A 20,239-nucleotide genomic window follows, 5' to 3' on the forward strand; every position below is an offset into this window, starting at 1 on the left:
ATGTTTGAAGTATTAATAATAATAATAATAATACATTTTATTTCTATAGCGCTTTTCTTGAACCCAAAGATGCTTTACATTTGGGAGGGAGGGTAGACAAACAAAACAAAAACAAAGCCAAAAAGATTATTGCATAATAAAGTGTTCTTTGTAGAAAGTGAGAATGACAGTTCATTTTCAACATTCACACATTTTTTTGTATTTTCACTGCAACCAAAGTGGAGGACAAAAAGCCTAATAGCTCATTCTTTCATGCAGTTGATATTTCTAGAGAGCCTTGCTGTACAAAGGGGATATAAATGCCCCACACAGTGAAGTGAAGGATGACGCTATTTTGAGAGTGGGACTTCTCAGCATAGGCTTAAAATTCAGAAGAACTGAGGGAGACAGGTGGTGTGAAAAATATCTTCTTTGTGGTAGAATTCTCCTCATAATTAATGTTTTAAATGTATTTCTGGAAAGCAGATATAATTCCACTCTTGAATAGCACATTTTTCTCTAACGTCTCTCACTACTGAGGTGAGAATTTAGAGAGCAGGTGATAAAACGAGTCGTATTCAACCTTGGTAATGCTGCGAAAATTGTCTAATTCTGTCCTGAATACAACTGAAAAGGAAGAAGAACAGTATATTAAACCATCCTTACTTTCTGTGTATGAAAACTTTATTCGTCAGGAAGCTTCATGCCTCTCGGTTAGCTTTTCCCATGGCATTGTTTGACATCTGATGTTGGTGTTGCTAGGAGACGCACTGTCAATTACTATGGTGTGCTTCTGACTGGAGCATGCCATCGCCCTGTGTAGCAGATGATTATTATTGACATTATTTTCACTTTTAATAAAAGACCAGCTTTGATTGTTGGTTTATACCTTTTTAATATTTGGCAGGACTAATCGGGCCCCACTTGGAAAGTAGAATAGCTTGAATATCATAAAGCAAAACAAAAAAACAGCAGTAATGACAACACCCATGTTTAAGCCACATAAATAAAAGCAGGTGTGACCCACTTTTATAGGCAGCTGGGCCCCAGAAATAACTCTCAATAAATATACTCAGATCAGTTTGATAAGCATCCCGGCTGCTGAATAGAAAATGCATTAAACCAGCACCAAAATGTCAAGAGATCAAAAAATCCAAGTAAAAATATAAGGGAAATTCTAATTCGTCATAAAACTATTTCCCCCCTTCTTTATCTCACCGGATTTACCGCCATTGCACGATAGTTAAAATGACAATGCAGGCTATCCTCTTGGTAACAGCGACAAGACTGCCACACATATTCAACAAAACAAATATATCACCCTGTGACCCTCACACACAAACAGACTGCTATGAAAGGCTGACACACACAAAGGCACACCATGAAGCTCGATGCAGAGCGGTTGCTTTCTGATTACAATGCGAGACATCTCAAGGCTGCTCGCCGCTTCGCTCAGCATAGTGAAATTGTCATGTTGCTCTTTCTCCCTTCATTTCTCGATGCATTTTTCAACACAGTGTTTCGCTTTCTCACTATGTCTCACCCTCCGTTTAAAGTCTAAAGTTCATCTATATTCTGTCTAAGCCTCTGACAGCTACTAATTATACAAGAGAAGCAGCAGGCAGCTCTGCCAGCGGTCTTTTAAACTTCAGAGACACATTAACACTACCGTAGTTGTAATAGGCTCCACTCGAAAAAAGTATATCTGAAGCATACAAAGTGGCTGTTTCTCTGCCCTTTACACAGTGATTGCACACCTTGTAATGGAAGTTAGAATATGTAGAAATGCACTCCCTGTCCGGTTTACTCATCAATCACTTTCTGCAGCACTATATATAAAGATTTCGGCACTGCAATGGGAATAAAACATGAGCCACACACACCCAGAAATCCATATCCATTATCGTGGCATGCATGCTTTTCATTTGCAGTATGGAGTGGCTGGAGCAGTATCGATTTTCATGCCTTTCTCTCCTCTTCGTAGGTGGTGGAAAAGCTTGTTTCACTCTCTGTATTTGCATTCAGCATGTTAGAAACCACATTTGGACAGTGCCTATCAATCATGGGCGATAATCACCGTTGAGTGCAGTGAACTCAGTGTACTGTCAATAAACCGTACATTTGACAACTTTCGTTGAATTTGAAAGGAATGTTCACCAAGTGCTGTTTAATCATTGTCTCGTTATCAGTTTCAGGACCTGCTAGTCCTTTTGGCAAGAAAATAGCAATGTTGATGTCAATGTGCATACTAAATCATTTTGTTTCTTATTTAAACTGTAGTGTTTGTTTCTTATACGAAACTCATTGTTTCATATAACATTCCTAATTTGAACCCTAACCGTCACAACACACTCACATTTCAGGTTTAATTAGCAAATTAATAATTTTGAGAATTGCTGTTGGACTCAACTCAACCTGACAACATTTGTGCATTGTTTAAAATGTGAGCCTCACTAAAGTGAAAACAGCAGGGGTAGATTTTGTAGTGTTTTTATGATTTTCCAAATGTACAGTCAGTGATCAAGCTTGTATATTAGATGATCTTCTCATGGTAATTTGCAAATGGAGTAAATAGCTTATTAATATGGGCACAAACAGTGTGATACCTGCAGTCATTCACAGACTCACTCACACACTCAATCATTTTCCTGAAAAGGAAATGTCAACCTCATAGGGTAAATCTGGAATTCCATGAATAAGGGGCCACCCTGTTTCTTTGAATTGCTCGCCTGTGGAGCACCAGCCGCTCCCTTGCTGCTTTCCTGCCGAAAGCCTCATGATCAAACACTACAGCAAATGAATGTTATGCAATTGGACACTGATGAAATGTTTTAGTTGCCCTCTACGTCTCTAGTAGCCCATAAACATAACAGACACTCTCGTCCCTTTGTCCTCTGTGTAAAAAAATATGCATTCAATGCTGCCGGTTCCTTCTCTGCCATGACGGATGACTCGCCTCCTCGTGTCTTTCAGTGTGCAGACAAGATTTGAGTGACACAACCATCAAACAATCAATTAAAAACACCCCCTCTGAGTGTCCTTCTGGAAGCATGGTCATATTTCCCTGCTGCCATAAAAGACAATGGAAAGGCTTAAAATTCACTGTGCCAGTCCTCGATCAAGAAATGCCACTGCGTGTTAAGATCTAAAAAAGCTACAATAGAGTGCAAATGTAACATAGAACAAAACCCGAAGTCCGAAAGAAAGCATTATTTAAGTTGCATTTTGAATATTTAAGTGGATTATAGACTTTACAGCGTGATGAGCCTAACACATATGGTACGGACAGCAATAATATGAAGAACCTCAGCACAAAATGCTTGTGTAATACCCGACATGTTAACAGTAAGATGGCACATGGTGTCCAGTCCTGCTTATCCTCTTGGATTCATCTTGCTGAAGCATAAAGGTTTTAATTGGTTAACCCCCACACTTGGAGTATCAGGGAGTCTGTCATTAGAAAATGAGCCAAACACTTAGCCAGCTTGATCATTCAGTCCCTACTTTGGGCTGATAGTCATCCATGCTCGTGCTGTATTTGCTTTTACACCAACTAGAGTCGCTAAAGGTGCTTTCAGCCTTTCCGTTCATGCTACACAGCCCGTGTCTTATTTATCTTTGACTAGAAAAAGGTTTTCTTAGCAGTGATTGTTAAGCGGTAAGTACCCGATGTGTCAGATCCCATTGCTAGCATTTGATTTGAGCAGCATTGACCCTGATTGCGGTGTTGGGCGAAAGCGGCTCCATGCAGCGGAAGAGGACACATCTCTATTCTCAGCGAAAAGCCCAGCCTGGTCTCTTTCGCTGGCTCTTTGAATATGAGCGTGTCAATACAGCCATTGCACACGGCTGCATATGCTCCTCTGGCTTGATTCCTCCCCGACTGAATCGATTCAAGCTCTGTTTATCTCATTAGCTTGTAGCGTGTAATCAATCACACAAGGGCATTTATTTCGGGCTTCCAACCCACTGTGCATTATAACTCAACTCCTATGCTCAGCGTGAACATTGTTCTGTCTACAGTTATCTTTAGCGATGACGCTACACTGAGCTGCATGTAGCAGAGCACAGCCTCTTGGCATTCAAATTATCCTGTTTCAATAACTCTCATTCATCTGGTGCAGGCAAAGGACAAAGACACATACAGTACGCATTAACAATGTGTGCATATACTCCACTCATGATCATAAATGACTTGGAAATTTTATAAAGGATCTTAAAAAATTAACTGTCATTGTTTTTGCACTACTGCAATGGTTTTGAGATCACTGTATATACAATGAAAGCAAATGAGTGTATACAAACAGGAACATGAATCACTGCACTTCAGGCTAAAGTCAAATGTGTTTGTTTGAGAGTTGCTTGAAGTCGTTGTGTACATGAATCATATCATAAAGACAGATGTGAGAGCAGTGGACACCATCTAACTGTGGTGGGCTACAGCGGGCGCTCCGCCTCAGGCCAAGCAGCAAATGTGCCTTCGCCTATTTCCCAGAACCATGTTGATATCCATACAGCACTCTTCAGAAAAATCATTCCAACACTTACATGCGTCGCCAGGCAGCACATACCATTATTACGATGTTTGAGAAACCTACATGGCATTTTCGAATGGTTCAAAGTAGTTATTTAGCAACACGTCTTATACTTGCTCTGCTCCTTCTCTACTGAATAAAAATGAAGCAGAACAAGCCATTGAATCGAGTCTCTCACGGGAACAAAAGTACTACAACGCTGAATAGTGCTCATTGAACACTCCTCAAACTGTACTTGAGAGGGTGCAACATAATTGTTGACTCATCTGTTTAAATCCATGCATTCATAAATCACTCAAGGAGAATGGCTAACAATTATGCCGTTGTGTTTAGATGGTTGTTTAATGGTCACCCAGAAGCAGTAGAACAATACAATGCGTTCCCCTTAACATGAACACATGCTGATACAAACTACAGCTTGCATAGTATGACTGCACAAGTCATTGCTCAACTTCTGCTCTAATAATTCCGTCATATTCTCAAAATGATAATATTCAGAGCCATAATTTCTGTAGTCAGATGGTATGTAGAGGCTAGTAGATGTTGCCTAGGGGCATCATGCTGCAGCCCTCAGGACTGCATATGTTAACTGCATATAAAACCTGCTGTGTAGCATTAGGCATAGATAAATGAGGGAAGGCATCTGTCAGTGTTTCTCTATATTCTGAAATCACAATTAATATCTCTTCAATCACTAACATTAAAAGTCTGTCTTATTCATAACTTGCCAATGTTCCTCGGTGCACAAAGACATCACATAAAAAATGATTATTAAAATGATTATGAGCATGAACAGTTTAAGCTTTTATTTTGTATCTGTACTTTACAGCTTGTTCACGGTAATTAATTATTATAGCTGAGAAGCTCTACAAATTAAAGCTGGTGGCAAGGCAGGTCAGATTCGCTGCTCATTGCTTTAAAAAAACTATTAATTAAAGTCCAAAGCAGAAAGCCGATTAATGTGAATGACCGGTGCTCCAACAGGTCACCTTGTTCTTTAAAACTTTTTAAGTTAAATACATTTTTGGGAAATAATTGCACTTCCGACATCAACGAGGATTTCCCTCCTGGTCCTGAGGGGATCAAGAGGACATATTTCACTGGTTTTGAACCATAATTGTAATGGTATATTAGCATCAACTTGAAGGACACAGGGTCAAATTGCCTTCATTACCTGTGTGCCAGCATAATTCAGGGATGCAACACTTTGGGATTAAGCGGTAATTGGCAGACACTGCACAGGAAATGTCATGCAAGAGCAACAGCAAGAACAACAACAGCATCACACATAATGCTTTTTGGCAGCTCTAAGATGCAAAAACGTCGACTTGATCTTCCTCTTACACACCTTTTTAAACCTGAACAGTATTAATTTACCTATAATTTGGCCTGGAAAGAAATTGGATTTTGTAAATACTAAACCGCAGTGAAGTGGAAAATAAAAATCTCCCTGCACTGACACATATCCATCTGTATTTGTTCTTACTTGAGCTTTTCTGCTGTGTTGGTTTGGAAATGTAAATATACCACACAAGCAAAAAACAATCATCAATATTTAATCCTCAGACAGTCACAACTGCTGCGTCCATTACCTCAAGTAACTCCAAATGGGTAAAACCAATCCTATTTCAAACTGTGCACCAAGGATGATTGAACCATAGCAGAAAATGAGTTCAGCACATTCTGAATCAATGAATGAAAAAAAAGTCATGGTTTCAATGGTGTATTCATAGGGGAGATTAGTACGATACGATATACAATACGATATTACTTTATTTGTCAGATCAAGTCTGAAATTTGACTTGCGTCACAGCAGCTCCATGTCCAACATCAACAGACAAATATCCAGACAAAAATACATGAAACACAAACATTTAACATAACAGCACAATCAGTAAGAGAAAAGCTGCTCAAAGAGCCTTCAGCGTGCATTTGATCTGATTTAGCTCTGTGTTTACTGTGAGGATTGACTGATGCACAAACGAGTGCTTCAGTCTGACTCGTGGGACCCTGTATCTCCGATTAGATGGTAGCAGTTCATATTCACTGTTCAGAACATGGTTTGGCTCAGAGATGAGGTTGTTGGACAGCCTCACTAGGTTGTTATGATAGGCTGAGTCGTAGAGTCTCTGACAGGGTTGACCAATAATCTTTGAGCAGATTTTTAACAGGTGGAGCAGTTTTGATTTTAAAGCTGTTGACAAACATTTGTACCAGGTAGTATTGCAGTACTGCAGAATGGACATGATCACAGATGTAAAGAAGAACAGAAGAATGTCTCTGCTCGCCCCAAAAGACCTACAGTAAGACGGCGGAGAAAATACATTCTTTGTTTTGTCCTTTTGCACAGATATTCAATGTGATCCTTCCACGACAGCAGATGGTCAATATTACACCCAAGTATTCGTATGAAATCAGATTGGTTTCAGATCTATAACATCATTTAGAATATGGAAGCTAATCCCCTTGCATTTCTTCTTATTTTGCTCTCATCAGGTGTTTTCAGAGCAGCAGATTACACAAAACCACAAGACTAAACTGCAGGTGTGAAAGCAACGCAGCAGTTGAATTTTGATGTGTAATGTTTCTTTAAACTATACATCTCACAAATGCTCTTGTTTTGGCACTTGGTTAATGAATGAGACCTTTAAATGAAGTCATCATTGGAAAAATATACAAATAAAAGAGATCATTTTGGACACACCCATGTGTTCCTGGCCCTTAAGTTTGAACTGAGATCATGCTAACACCCGGATGAAATCAGAGGCCTTTATATGTAATGCAATGACAGAAACAATGTTCCTTACCAGCGTGAAAGGGGTGTGTGTGAAAGATGTGATTTATTACCTCACTTATTCCTGCTACAAGTTACAACCCCATTTTAAAACCTTCCTGAAATCAACTTAAAAATCACATAACAAATAGCTATCCAAGAATTCCCATACATAATTATGTATCACTTACAAAGGTCCTATTTGTTAGTATCATCAGAACAGTTCCTCATATCAAGACCAACATAAATCAGTCCGTTCAGGAATGATGTACCATGGTAGCATCATTAGCACTCACGATTGATTCCCATCAAGACCCTGCTTGTTAACAATCAAGGTGTCTTTTGTAGATTGCATCCACATTTGCATAATACTCTATACAGCAAGCCTGTGCTACTGAAATACACATCGCAAAATAAAGTTGACAACTTTAATTTAAGAGAATATGATGAAAGATTATATACAATGTGTACTATACAGTATGCCAACAGCTCAGACACAGTAGTACAGTAGATAATAAGGTGAGTGACCTCAAAGGAATTGGAGAAAGATGTTGGATGACATGTTATTTTCTTATCTGAGCCTTATTTTTCCTAACAAGGAGAAAAAAATACAACATTGTTCAGCCTGAATCTACTCGACTCAAATCTACTTGAGTGCAGAAGAAAAAGCGTGTTATTTTTCGGTATTTTTTCTTGTTGGAGAGATGGATGTTTTTAAAGGGCACCCACACTTTGCGGGGAGCAAGGTTGACTACAGAAGAAACTAATAACATTGTACCCTTGTCCCTCTGCTGTTTTCCTACTCCTTTTACTAATCCATTCTGTCAGTAGCAGTATGCGGTTTATTAGGTGCTACAGAGTTGTTAATCTATAAATGCCGCGCTGTTATTGTTTATAGCTTGTGTATTACTTTCTGTAACAGGACAACTTCTTTAGGAAGAGTTTATTCTCGTGATTTTATTGCAGGTAGGGTTAGAGCAAAGATCGGGCAGCGATTTTGAGCCCTATGAAAAAGCCACATTTGTAAAAAATAAAATACATTAAAATGCTGTTACAAGTCAAACCAGTCACATCTAATACATTTCATTTATATAGCACACTTTAAAAACAACGTCATCTCAAGGTGCTTCACAATACTATAAGGAGAACATAATAAAATAAATAAAATAAAAATATATCTAAGGAGCATATTGAATAAAATATGGTAATGTTAAAAAAAAAAGGTTAAGTGAATAAAAGGTTAAAATAAAAAAGAAAGAAAGAAAAGGACAGTCAGTAAAATGCGGTGTGGAACAGGTGGGTCTTGAGGCATTTCTTAAAAACTGAGCAGAGGTCCGTATGTTCTCTTCAAGCTGAATCCACATTCTCCTCACATTTCACACTGACCACTCAACTGCTGTGCAACACAGTGAAGCTCAAACATCTGTACCGGCCAGTTTTGTCCTTGAGAAGTTACTAATATATCTTCCAGCATGTTCATGAGCTGATCCTTTCCCCCTACAAAAGGTAGAGGGTTACTTAATTCTCATTAAAGCTGAGGGATTTACGACGAAGCCTGGAGGATTTTCTCAAGAGGGCAATTGAGAGAGCTTGTTCGTGCCCCAAACCAGGTTGTTTTGTTGTGCCATGTGTTTGCCATTGCCTAATCTGTGAGTAATTACAGCAGCTATCCCTGAAAGGAACTGGATGTTTATCAGACAGACAGAAAAATAGCAGAAATTGATTTACTGCCAAAATCACAAATGTCTTGATGGTATTAGCTCTGAATAGACTTTGGTAACTCTCATACTAATTGTAGAGGAAACTTCTGTGTAGCATGCAGTGGAGTCACCGACTCAGGAAGGAGACACGGGAAGAGTCGGAGCTTTGATGTCAAACCACTGTGATTTATTTGGAGTTGGTACCAGAGTATTCACATCACAAATCCAAGAGTCAGAGGTTCTGACTCCACGGTAGAGTTGCCACGTCAATTCTGGAGAGCCTCTCTCTTGCCAGCCCATCTAACTGGTTTCGCAGAGAGTAAACAACATATTTGAGGAGATAGCCTAAACAGTGTGGGAACACAGAGCTACTTGCCTCGGACACTTATGACCTCGAAGATTTTACCTTGGAGTCCACAAATACAGAGAAGGAAGTGTCCCAGTGTACCCACAACACAGACCATCTGTATCCCAGTATTGACCGGTCACAGAATGGGAACAATAACATTATTGGCTAAGCCGCCTGTGTCCTTAAAGAAGGTAAACAGACATCCTGTATGTTACTAATTGGCGTCTTATGATAATTATTTCCACAACACTAATCAATGTTCAACTTCTATGAGAATATCACATTAAGTCACATGTTCCCTCGTGTCCGAATCAAGCCTGGACAAATAATAATTTAAGAATGATTTGGTCATGTTGCTTCATTTTAAGGTCAGCATAGATGTAGTGTAATGAGTATAACACTGAGCTCACTCCCATCGTTCACCGCCACTGTCAGGTCACATCATCATTATTGGATGCAGAGAGTGATGAAAGGGGAAGACCTCTATCATTATGTGAAATGATCATCCCAGCCTCCTGACTTCATACTGCAGCACAACTGTAGCCTTACATTTAGCCCCTATAACTCCCCCTCCCTCTGAGCTAAAACACTTGGCTGTAGACACAAGCTGTGCCATCTCCAATACACTGATTATAGGTTAAGCTGATTTTCCTTGAAGGACAGAGTTGAAACTCTTCCTGTTCACTCTCTGCTTGTATGTAATTGTAACACTCTGAAGGCAGAAGTGAATAAAATGTGCTTTCCCCCCATATTTCAGTCACTGTGTGTGGCAGAATATGGTTTGACAGTGGGGGAGGGTAAGGCTCCAGGGCTGGGTCAGGGGCTTTGCTTCGTGTCTGTGCGTTAGTGTACTGTATAATGTGTGTCTTTGTGCGTATACAGCACACTGTGTGACTGCATATACAATATATTCGCCTCCAGTAGCATCCTTGATCCGTCTTTTAATCTCCAGCAGGCCTTATAAATGTGAACACAACTGATACCGCACTGCCAGTTGTCCCTATTACTTTATTTTTTACTAACACAGCGGTACTGCCCCCAGGGACCATGGGTAACCACCAATACATATAATGAGATTATAGACAAAAATTCATTAAGAAAAAGGGGAAACCTATTTTAATTGTGCAGCATTACTGATTGAACCAGTAAACAGCATTACAAGCCTTAGCAGTAAATCCCTGTGAGACAGGAATAATGCTGCTCATTTTATCAACACTCACAACTACATACAAAGCTGAAGCGAAGCATTTTCTGGCATGGTACAGGTTTGTAAATGCAATAACATTACACCCCAGCATCTGAAATAGGAGTAGTAGCTGCACCAATCAGTACAATGGTTTATATGTTGCCTAAAAACATGTTGGCTTTCATTTAATGATGAGATAAGGGAAGCTTGGGACTACTAACTGAATTGAACTGAAACGGAATCGACAAAAGAACATTTAAGGGTCTCTTGGCATGAGCAGTAATGTAATATTGAGATGACATGTTTTTAACCTTGTATTCCATTGAATGAATGGTCATCTTCAAATGAAATGTATTCAGGAGTACCTCCCACTGTACACGTTGTCTTGGACTACAAAAGTCACATTGGTCAGTGTCAGAAAAGCCTAACCCTAATCAGCAAACATGTCAACCAGCACCACCTTGCTTTCTCAATTGGAAACCATCTCTAATGAAAACAAATATTAAAGAAGCTGCACAACAGTGAATCCTTTCTAAGATACAGCATGATGTCGTAAAAAAGGCAAACGAAAAAAATCCAGCTTTTGCCAGACTTCAAGCAGTCCATTCCTTTGAATGTAATGCACTTGATTGGGACTTGTATAATCCCCAGTTTTCAAACACTATTTCCAAATGTAAGTGAGTGGTGATGCCAAACATGGTGATTATCGTTGGCATCCTCTGCTGAAATAGCTAAAACATGTCAGTATGAATCCAACAGCTACAAAAGTTTGAAGGAATTCAACATTGAATGATTCTGTGCTGCTGGTCACTCCACGTGACTCTTGATGTACCTCGAGCAAACAACTGCTGTCCCTGGAAGAAGAAACGCTGCTGGAGAGAAGGCAGAGATCTTCTGCCAGCGTAGGTCTGTGCAGCACAGTTTATTCTAATTCCTGTGCAGGACATTAATGAGCCAGGATAGTGGCTGTCTTAATGGGTAGCCAGACAGATTTTAAGTACCCCATGGAGTGTAATCCACGGAGGTACGACAGCACTGCTGCATGGCTCAACAGATTGATCTTAGTTTCATTTTGCTAAAAATTAGTTCCAAGCTGTTCATTAAAAAAGGGCATGTATTATAAGCTTCTACTTTTAGGACCACCATGGGACACATAGTCAAACCATGCCATCACAACTTTTCGTGCAATTTAGAAACCCAGACTGACTTATTGAGCAAACACCATTGTTACATTTACTTATTAATGAAGATGTTGCTTTTTTTCTCTACTTTGTATACTCTTACCATCTGTTCAAAAGACAGAAGTGATAATAGTTCTTTATGAACATCCAGGGAGGAAAAGTAATTTTCAGACAGAGTTAACTTTTAACTTTTAAAGTGTGTTATATAAGGGGACAATTATATTTGCTTGAGCTTTTTCAAAACAAAGTTTCTCCTTACTCTCTATCAGTAAAAACATTCCCTTAGTTTCAGAGGACTTTTTAATATAAACAAAAATAATCTGCATTTTGATGCTTTAGTAAATATGAACACTCGTTTTGATGCAGGAGGTCAGAACATCTGGGTGGAAATCATAGCCTTTCTGCACTCAAGTCATGTATAAGTAATAATAACTGTTAGCTGATGTAGAAAAGCACTTGTATTTTTCAAGGTTCAAGAATGCAAATTGTGAAAAATGTGTTTATTTTTGCAGCACTAAGGGTGTAAAACATGCACTACAACACATAAACACTGTTCTGCTGTCAGCAAACAAAGGCTCACTGGTTAATATTTATGATCATAAAAATGTACCAGTTCCCCCTTGTAGTTATCCCCACGTTGTCGTACCCAAAACTGTCTTGTGAGCTCGTGGCAGAACCGTGAAACAAAAACAAAAAAATATACAACTCTCATATACAACTCTCCCCCTTATAACTACGACACTGTGCTTGTTTGCCTCTGGTTCCAAAATCAAGATGTGACAGCCAAATGTAGATGTATGTATATCAACTCAAGATATATGTATGTACTGAACACACTTAATGCTGTGCTGTTGAGTCATATAGAGTATCTATTGTACATGAAAAGGTTGATGTTTTATTCTCATGTCGGCTGCTTCGCCCCTCGGTTGCCTTAGGCTGGACAGCTCCATGACTGAATCTGCAGAGAGAGCTACCTTCAAAGAGAAAACTACAGCGGTGAACATCAAACATGAATTTTGCCTGCTGGAGTGGGGTTCAAAAACCTGTATCTGTGAGCTCTCAGCGCAGGTAGACTTGCTTTACATGCACCCACACACTGCCCTCTGTTTCTAAACCTCTGCATCCTTGTCAATATCTTTCATAACATTTGTGCAAAGTGTAATCCGTTTGTCGCGTCTAATGCATATTATTACACTGTGCCGCCATGTGTGAAATGCTGCTGAGCTATCGGATATGAACATGCAACACACACATGATGTTTAGCCAAATAAAGGTCTAGTATGATTATGATCATATTTACAATATAGTGTCAGATACAGATGAGAAGATGTCTACTTTTGCCCCACTTCACCTTCAAGTTTGAATTCAAAGTGTAGTTAATAATGTGCTGTTTTGAATCACTTTAGTTCAGAAATTCAAGTGTGGCCATAATGTTTGCTTCGTCTTTGTGTTTCTAACATTCATGCTTTACATTGTAATGCTGATTATAAGCTTTGTAATAAAGAGTTGTGGGTACTTCCACTTCAGAAAAACCATCAAGATCTCAATTTACATTTCTTCTTTGACCCTCTGAAAGAAATTGGAATAATTGATTAAAGAGATACCAATAGCTCTATTAATGTTTCTGCAGCATAACCTAACCAACCGTTTCTTATACTTAAGAGAAAAAGAGGTTCAACCAATTATAAACCACACCATTAGCATTAATGAAAAAAATAGCATAGTGAACAAATTGAAATGTTGACTTTAATTAAAAGTATTATGTCAACAGATAGTATTATTAATTGAAAATAATAAGTTAGAATACAAAATATTAGGTTCAACTTCTCACTGCTTTCAACTAACCTATTACAGTTATGCGTAATATGTTGACATAATACATTTAATTAAGGGAAAGGTTTCCTTTGTGTCAGTGTATCTTGTAAATAGGCCCCTGTAAGGAAGTTGTAATATCTATTCCATTGTATCCTATTCTACTCCTCAGTGGTAATAAAGGGCAACAGTGGCAAAACTGCAGCCACATCATGTGTGTGTATTTCTGGCCCTTCAGCACTTTGTGTATTGTACGGCCAAGGCGAGGGGGCAACCATAAACACAGAATGAAATGACAAGCCGTCCGCTTCCATAAATGAGATCTGGATGCTATTTGCTGACATTGCCAGACTGAGCAGAAACTAAATATATACACGGTCAGAGAGTGCAGCGCGAGAGCAGCTTCATTGCATGTGAGCATTATACAGGCTGAGGAATGGGCGCCAGGTGTTGCTGCCATCATGCATGTAGACTGTGGAACAGATGAGGAGAAGTTTAAAGAAGGGAGGAGCACAAACAGTTCATCCTGTTGGATGTGGAGGAATCTGTGTTTTATTGCATTTCCCAGTGTAGTGACCTAGGGTTTGGGTTCCCATTATAGAGCACTAAATGGCTCACTAATAAAGATAGTTGTTTCATCGTATTCACATTTTGCCAAAGTATGGCAACACAGTTACTCTGTCTTGAAGATTTTCTGTGAAAATATGAGTTTGAGAGACAGTATATTTGGCCCGATATGTCTGATGTCATGATGGGTGTCAGTGTGTTGTGACTGGACCAGTCAGAGTCAGGTTGATGTTTCCTGACACATGAGTAAGGATTTAGGACAGGAGCCCAGACCTATGGGCTGTCTGTGCAAGATTTTCCACTGAGACTTCTGAGTCCCAGCTACTGTACACACATCTACTTAAGCACTGAACCCTGTAACATATTATTTCCAATGCACATTTCACATGTAAAATACTTTCCCCCCTCTTGCCCCACTAATCCTGGAACAATACTTCCTGTTTTTTTCAAGTTCATGGCCATATCAACCAAAATGTGGCATCATTAGTGGATCATGGCTTTAAACAATGTAATGGTGTTTCTCCTCTTCATCAGTTGTGAAGAGAACAACAACTGCACTGCATCTTCCTCATAAACAGCCAGGGCTTCCTGGGTAGGTAGGTGTCAGAAATGAGACCGAACAGCCCACTTAACTTCGACTCAAGCTTTCCTTTTCTCAAGCCAATGCCCCCTTTTTTGTTCGCTTCTGCGGACAAGTTGTTATTTTCTGTCTGGAAGGTATAGTGTGCTCCCTAGGGTCACCAGTCAAAGTGCTCTGTCAGACTTTGCTCTAGAAAAACACGCTCTACAGAATATTTTGTTCTTTCACTCAACTCCCCCTTTTTTCAAATGTTTTAATTCTTCCACATGTTATTATAATGTGCACCATAGAGGATGAAATTCACATTAATTACATTTGCATTATCAACTAGACTTTCTGAATGTAATTGGACCAGCTGGAAAGGAGAGGAAATCTCTCCATCACCCTCTGAGATCTCAACACCCAAATGCTCATCATGAGGATTAGCAGTAATTCTTTTCATCACGCAGACTCTCCTCTCTATCCCCAGCTCACACTGGCTCTCTGCAGCATGTAACATGCATTCATCTTCCCTCTCACTTCAAACCGTGCTGCTGCACACGCAGCGACCCAGGGACAAAGATGGTAATCTCCCCGATCCAAACCTGATCAGCACGGAGATCGCTTCATCTCTATGCATTTGTCTCTCAGATGTAACGCGTTATCTGACCCCTAGGCACAACAAATAAAGTATGATTATGTTTACCTCAATCGGAGACTTCAACGTGAGACTGCTATTCCCAGCGCATGCGGCAGAAGGACTCCCATTCATTCTAGAAATCCTGTTAGTGTCCATGCTGCGCGTTGTCCCCCCATTCCTCTTCCTTAGTCCCTTGCTGAAAGAAAGGCAGCAGTCAAAGCATCCCTTTCTTTTATTCTGCCGTGCCAGCTGACACCCGCCTTCATGCCTTAGATGCTAGAGATGAAGAAAAAAAACGCTCCCAGGATTTATTTGTCTTTCCTCTCTCTCCTGCTCTTCTTGCGCTCAAACAAGCCGAAACAGGCGCAAGCGGAGAGACGTCAGAGTGGCAGCGATGTTTGTGTTTCTGCACCTCTTCTCTATCTTTCTCTGGCTTTGTCTCCCTCCTTTACCCCTCCACCTCTCTCCGTATCTGTCCCTCTCTGTTTCTGTCTGCTGTCCGCGGCTCGGTGCCTCTGCTCGGTCGTGACGGGTGACACGGCTCTACGCGTGCGGAGACATAATGTGAATGTGCTTATGTTGGGAGACTAAAGTAGCCTCTTAGCAGAGATTGAGACCACCCTCCCCTCCTCCCTTCCAGAGATGGGCTTTCTAATGGCATGTACCATTAACGCTCGGAGCAGGGTGGGCTGCTGCACTTAAACGAGACAGGGGGAGAGGGAGAAAAGGGAGAAAGGAGCATAAAGAGAGAGGAGGGAGATGGAGATTACTTGTTAACGAACATGTGGTCAAAGACACAGAGAGAGAAAGTGTCATTACTGTTTATGTATTGTATTTTAATTAACTGCATGAGTAAGTGACACACTGTACAAGCTCTACCCCTCTATGCCAATTGTCTTACACATGACCTTATTGTACAGATCCTTCATCCCTGATAAAGACACTTAAAGACAACAGCTTGGACATATGCAGAATCATGGTATAAGACAAGAGCATATGTTGGTTTTGGCAGCGGTGAATTAATTCTGGAAGAGCTGCAATTGTGTCACAGATAAAGCATTCCCTTATGCATGAGTGCCTAGCACAAATGAAGAAATATATTGCGGAAATTGGGCGGAATTAAGCAAATGTTGCATGCACATACAAATGTCAATTTGTTTTAAACTCCATATATCTCCAGATGTTGATTTCAGTGATTGGCAGGAACTACCTTAATGCCAATTCTACTAGAACATTTCCATCCTACTAAAAAGTGCCACATCTCATTTCAGGCGTCGATGAATAAAGAGCCTTTATTCAGTGGAGGTGAGACAGCGTCTGGTGAGAGGATCAAAAACCATTCACCTCAGCCAGCTCACCTCCTCTGAGCCGGAGACCAGACATGTCTTTCCAAGGGCCAAAAACACAGAGGTGGCCCTGCTTACATTGCGTCATGTAAGACAAGACCTCGAGAAGAGAAAAACAAGTGTTTTACATCCGTGGAAAAGAACAAACTTATACACAGACAGACATATCTTTACAATTGTGTTTTTAATAACGTCTGGTGTATTCATCCTTTAAGACCATTTTTAATTTAGCATTTACAGTAGGAGAGAAAAAAAAGCAGGCAGCCGCTAAAGAGAAATTAAATCACTAAATTGCAATTTAGAGTGCAGACACTGATGTGATAGTGGGTGTGTTTATGCCTGTAAGCCTGGACAATCTGAGGAAAAGCCTTCAGATGATCTTTCGACTGTGTGCTACAATTCTCTGCAAAGTGTCATGTGGTATTTTGAGCTTCAGTCCGTCAGGCGGCTTGGACTCTCATGCCCTATAGTTGCTGAATCAAAAAGCATGAGAGTGTGACAAGGGCGTCCGAAATAACCATTAACTGGAAATGATGAGTGTTCCAGGGTGGCTCCATTATGTGCGAGAAAAAAAGAAGAAATAAGGGCTGTTTAAGGGAAAATCACATCTGATCTTGTTGATGTATTTTAAAAGTGGAGAATTGCTTTTTGTGTGTCAGCTGCTCGGGTGTTATGATGCTCAAATAGAAGTGAGATTATAGTTCTTATTATGAAAATGTATGAAAAAAGCATTTTAAGAGGACTCAGCTTAGATTTGAAAGACAACGCAATCTGTGCATTTTATATTTGGCTATGATTGAAGTTGCAGTGTTCTTATTTCTTAAGTAATCCCTGTTTTCTGAATGTATAAATCAAGTAAAACAAAAACAAAAAGCAACCAACCATATAGCTTACCAGCGTCACAGTTGTCAGTTTAACTATTTCCCTCTGATTGCAATATTTGTGCTAAGCTAAGCTAACTAGCATCTGGATGTAGATTCATATTTAAAGCACAGACAAATATATGGGTCGTCTTAATTATTTCATAAGCATATTTCTTAAAATGTCAAACTATTCCTTTAAAACTGTTCCCACAAAATGAAAAAAAAAATCATAAATGTGTGAACTGAATGTCAGCGTCGCTCCGTGCTGTGTGCTGTGTTAATGCTCTCACATGCAGGTCAGGCGTGCTGGAGACTCCAAATAACCCATCAGGGTGAATGTGAGCTGGAGTGTGTTTGATATATGAATCCTTTGAAACATGCTTGTGTAGGACTATAAATAAACTTGACTTGACTATTCAGTTTGGGAACAGCACACGATTACACACACAGTGCCTGTTCTGATACACCGTGCAGCCACAGAGCCAAGGTCATGTTTTGGGTCAGTAGCCTATATCAAGAATCCTTCGTGATGATTTGATTTATCTGCTCCCATCAATCTTTTCTCAGGAAGCTATTTGTACAACTCACGCATGAACCAACGAACTCTTTATGTATGTGTGTGTTTAAAGTATGCCACGCATGGTTTGAATTGTTCAGAGCTGCACTGTGGGTGGTGTATCTTTCCTTTTGGAGGAGTATGATTTTTTTTTCACAAACCATCTGGTGCATCTTTTCAGACCTAACAAGAGAGAAACATGAAGGCATTGGAGTCCAGCAGATGATCGAGATAGGAGATGAGTAGGCACACACACACACACACACACACACACACACACACACACACACACACACACACACACACACACACACACACACACACACACACACAGGGCCGTATCCAGGATTTCCTAAATACCGAGGTCCAAACATGCTAGGGGGGTCCGGGGGTATACTCCCCCGAGATTTCCGGGATTTTCATGATCTAGTTAGGTGCTTTTTAAGTCCTGTGGGGGGTCACAAATTGGATAATATATCGATAACCATGTCAGTGGGCTGCAGCATACATTATTTTTAATCAGTTGATTGTTACTATTAATGATCTGGACATGCAGAAGAGGCTAAAATGATCACAACACATTGTCAACATTCATTTTCCACGTCTCTCTCCTTTCCATAACCTGCAGCCTCTCTTCCATCTTCTTTAATCTCTCTGTCTTCTTCCTGTTCATTACTCTCTCTGTCCTCTACTCTCTCTCTTTGTTCAACCTCTCCCTCGTTGTTCACTTTTTGCTCCTCCTCCTCACTTGTCGCTCCTGCCAGTGAATTAAAAGCAATTCAGCCATTTAGTTCATTTCACTTGTTTGTTTGCATTCTTTTTTTAAATCTGTTATGTTTGATTCTCAAAAGAGAACAAAGTAGTAGGCAAATTGTGTTTCATACAATTGTATGTTATTATGACATCATAACTGCAATAGATGTATGTTGTTTAAAATTATGCCTATTGTAAATGAAGACTATTGTTATAGATATATAGATAGATAAATAGATGGATGGGGTAATTAAGCCTACAGTACATTATTTGTGTGACTGTACCTGCAGTTCCTCCCTGACTTCCATCTCTCTCTCTCTCTCTCTCTCTCTCTCTCTCTCTCTCTCTCTCTCTACTCTCTCTACTCTCTCTCCTCTCTCTACTCTCTCTCTCTCTCTCTCTCCTCTCTCTCTCTCTCTCTCTCTCTCTCTCTCTCTCTCTCTCTCTCTCTCTCTCTCTCTCTCTCTCTCTCTCTCTGCCTGTCCTGTCCTGTCTCTTCCTTACCAAAGCTGAGCTTCAACTGACGTAGTCTTTTCATTATATATGAGTCAGTGTAAAAAGAAAACAATACAATGTTATATCTTCAATGTTTTACTCAAATTGAAATGAAAGAAAAACATTACAACGTTTGTTAAAAGGTAATCCTTCTGACATTGGATGAATGTAATTAACGTTAGCTCTCTAGCTAGTTTATTCACGCAATGTAAACCAAAATATAGCCTATAGCTGCAATATAAGTTAGTGTGCATGTTGTCGGGTGTCCACTGACTAACGTAGAGCGTTCACACAGGATCTGCTGCTCATATGATGTCCTGATGAGCAGAAACACAAGCAGCCCGCTGGACTCAGATCTCTAGATACCTCATCACTCCTCCGCTGCTCCGGTTCAAGTCCGGGCTGCGGAGGTTTGTTGATATGTCGTCTTCTTCTGTTTGCTTTAATCGAGGCTACGTAGTTATGCAGCGCCCCCATGGTCAGTAAATGGAAGTACTACAAAGAATCCCGTTTAGTGCAATTATTTCACAAGTTTTGTTATATACAGCTCGGAAAAAATTACCGAGGTCCGGACCTCGGTGACCTCAATGGTAGATACGGCCCTGCACACACACACACACACACACACACACACACACACACCACACACACACACACACACACACACACACACACACACCACACACACACACACACCCACACACACACACACCACACACACACACACACACACACACACACACACACACACACACACACACACAAAGACAAGGTCAACAGATGGAAGGGGCCCCGATATGCTGCCAGTGCTGGAGCCATGCCTGGTGGCCCGGCCCCTCTGGCCTCACCGGGGGTCCATCGATTTCTAATATTCTTCCAACAGACTTTGCAGTTGGGAGGGATTGTAATTGTTCCTTGCCTGGCAAACCACTCTTGTTTTGGGGA

General features: G+C 40.2%; 1 protein-coding gene across 3 annotated transcripts in view; it reads right to left on the reverse strand.

Annotated features, from left to right (window-relative positions):
• LOC117551736 (galactosylgalactosylxylosylprotein 3-beta-glucuronosyltransferase 1) overlaps positions 1-15,930 on the reverse strand; it is an 87,122-nt gene extending 71,192 nt beyond the window's left edge. For 2 of the 3 annotated variants that reach the window (XM_034224726.1, XM_034224724.1), the window contains exon 1: positions 15,348-15,929. The gene's annotated coding sequence lies outside the window, so the exon portion shown is untranslated. Of the gene's footprint in view, positions 1-15,347 lie in introns of all 3 variants that reach the window. The other variant, XM_034224725.1, reaches the window with a different exon arrangement.
• Between the last annotated feature and the right edge of the window lie 4,309 nt (positions 15,931-20,239).

Source organism: Gymnodraco acuticeps, unplaced genomic scaffold, assembly GCF_902827175.1.
Source record: "Gymnodraco acuticeps unplaced genomic scaffold, fGymAcu1.1, whole genome shotgun sequence".
Taxonomy (NCBI): domain Eukaryota; kingdom Metazoa; phylum Chordata; class Actinopteri; order Perciformes; family Bathydraconidae; genus Gymnodraco; species Gymnodraco acuticeps.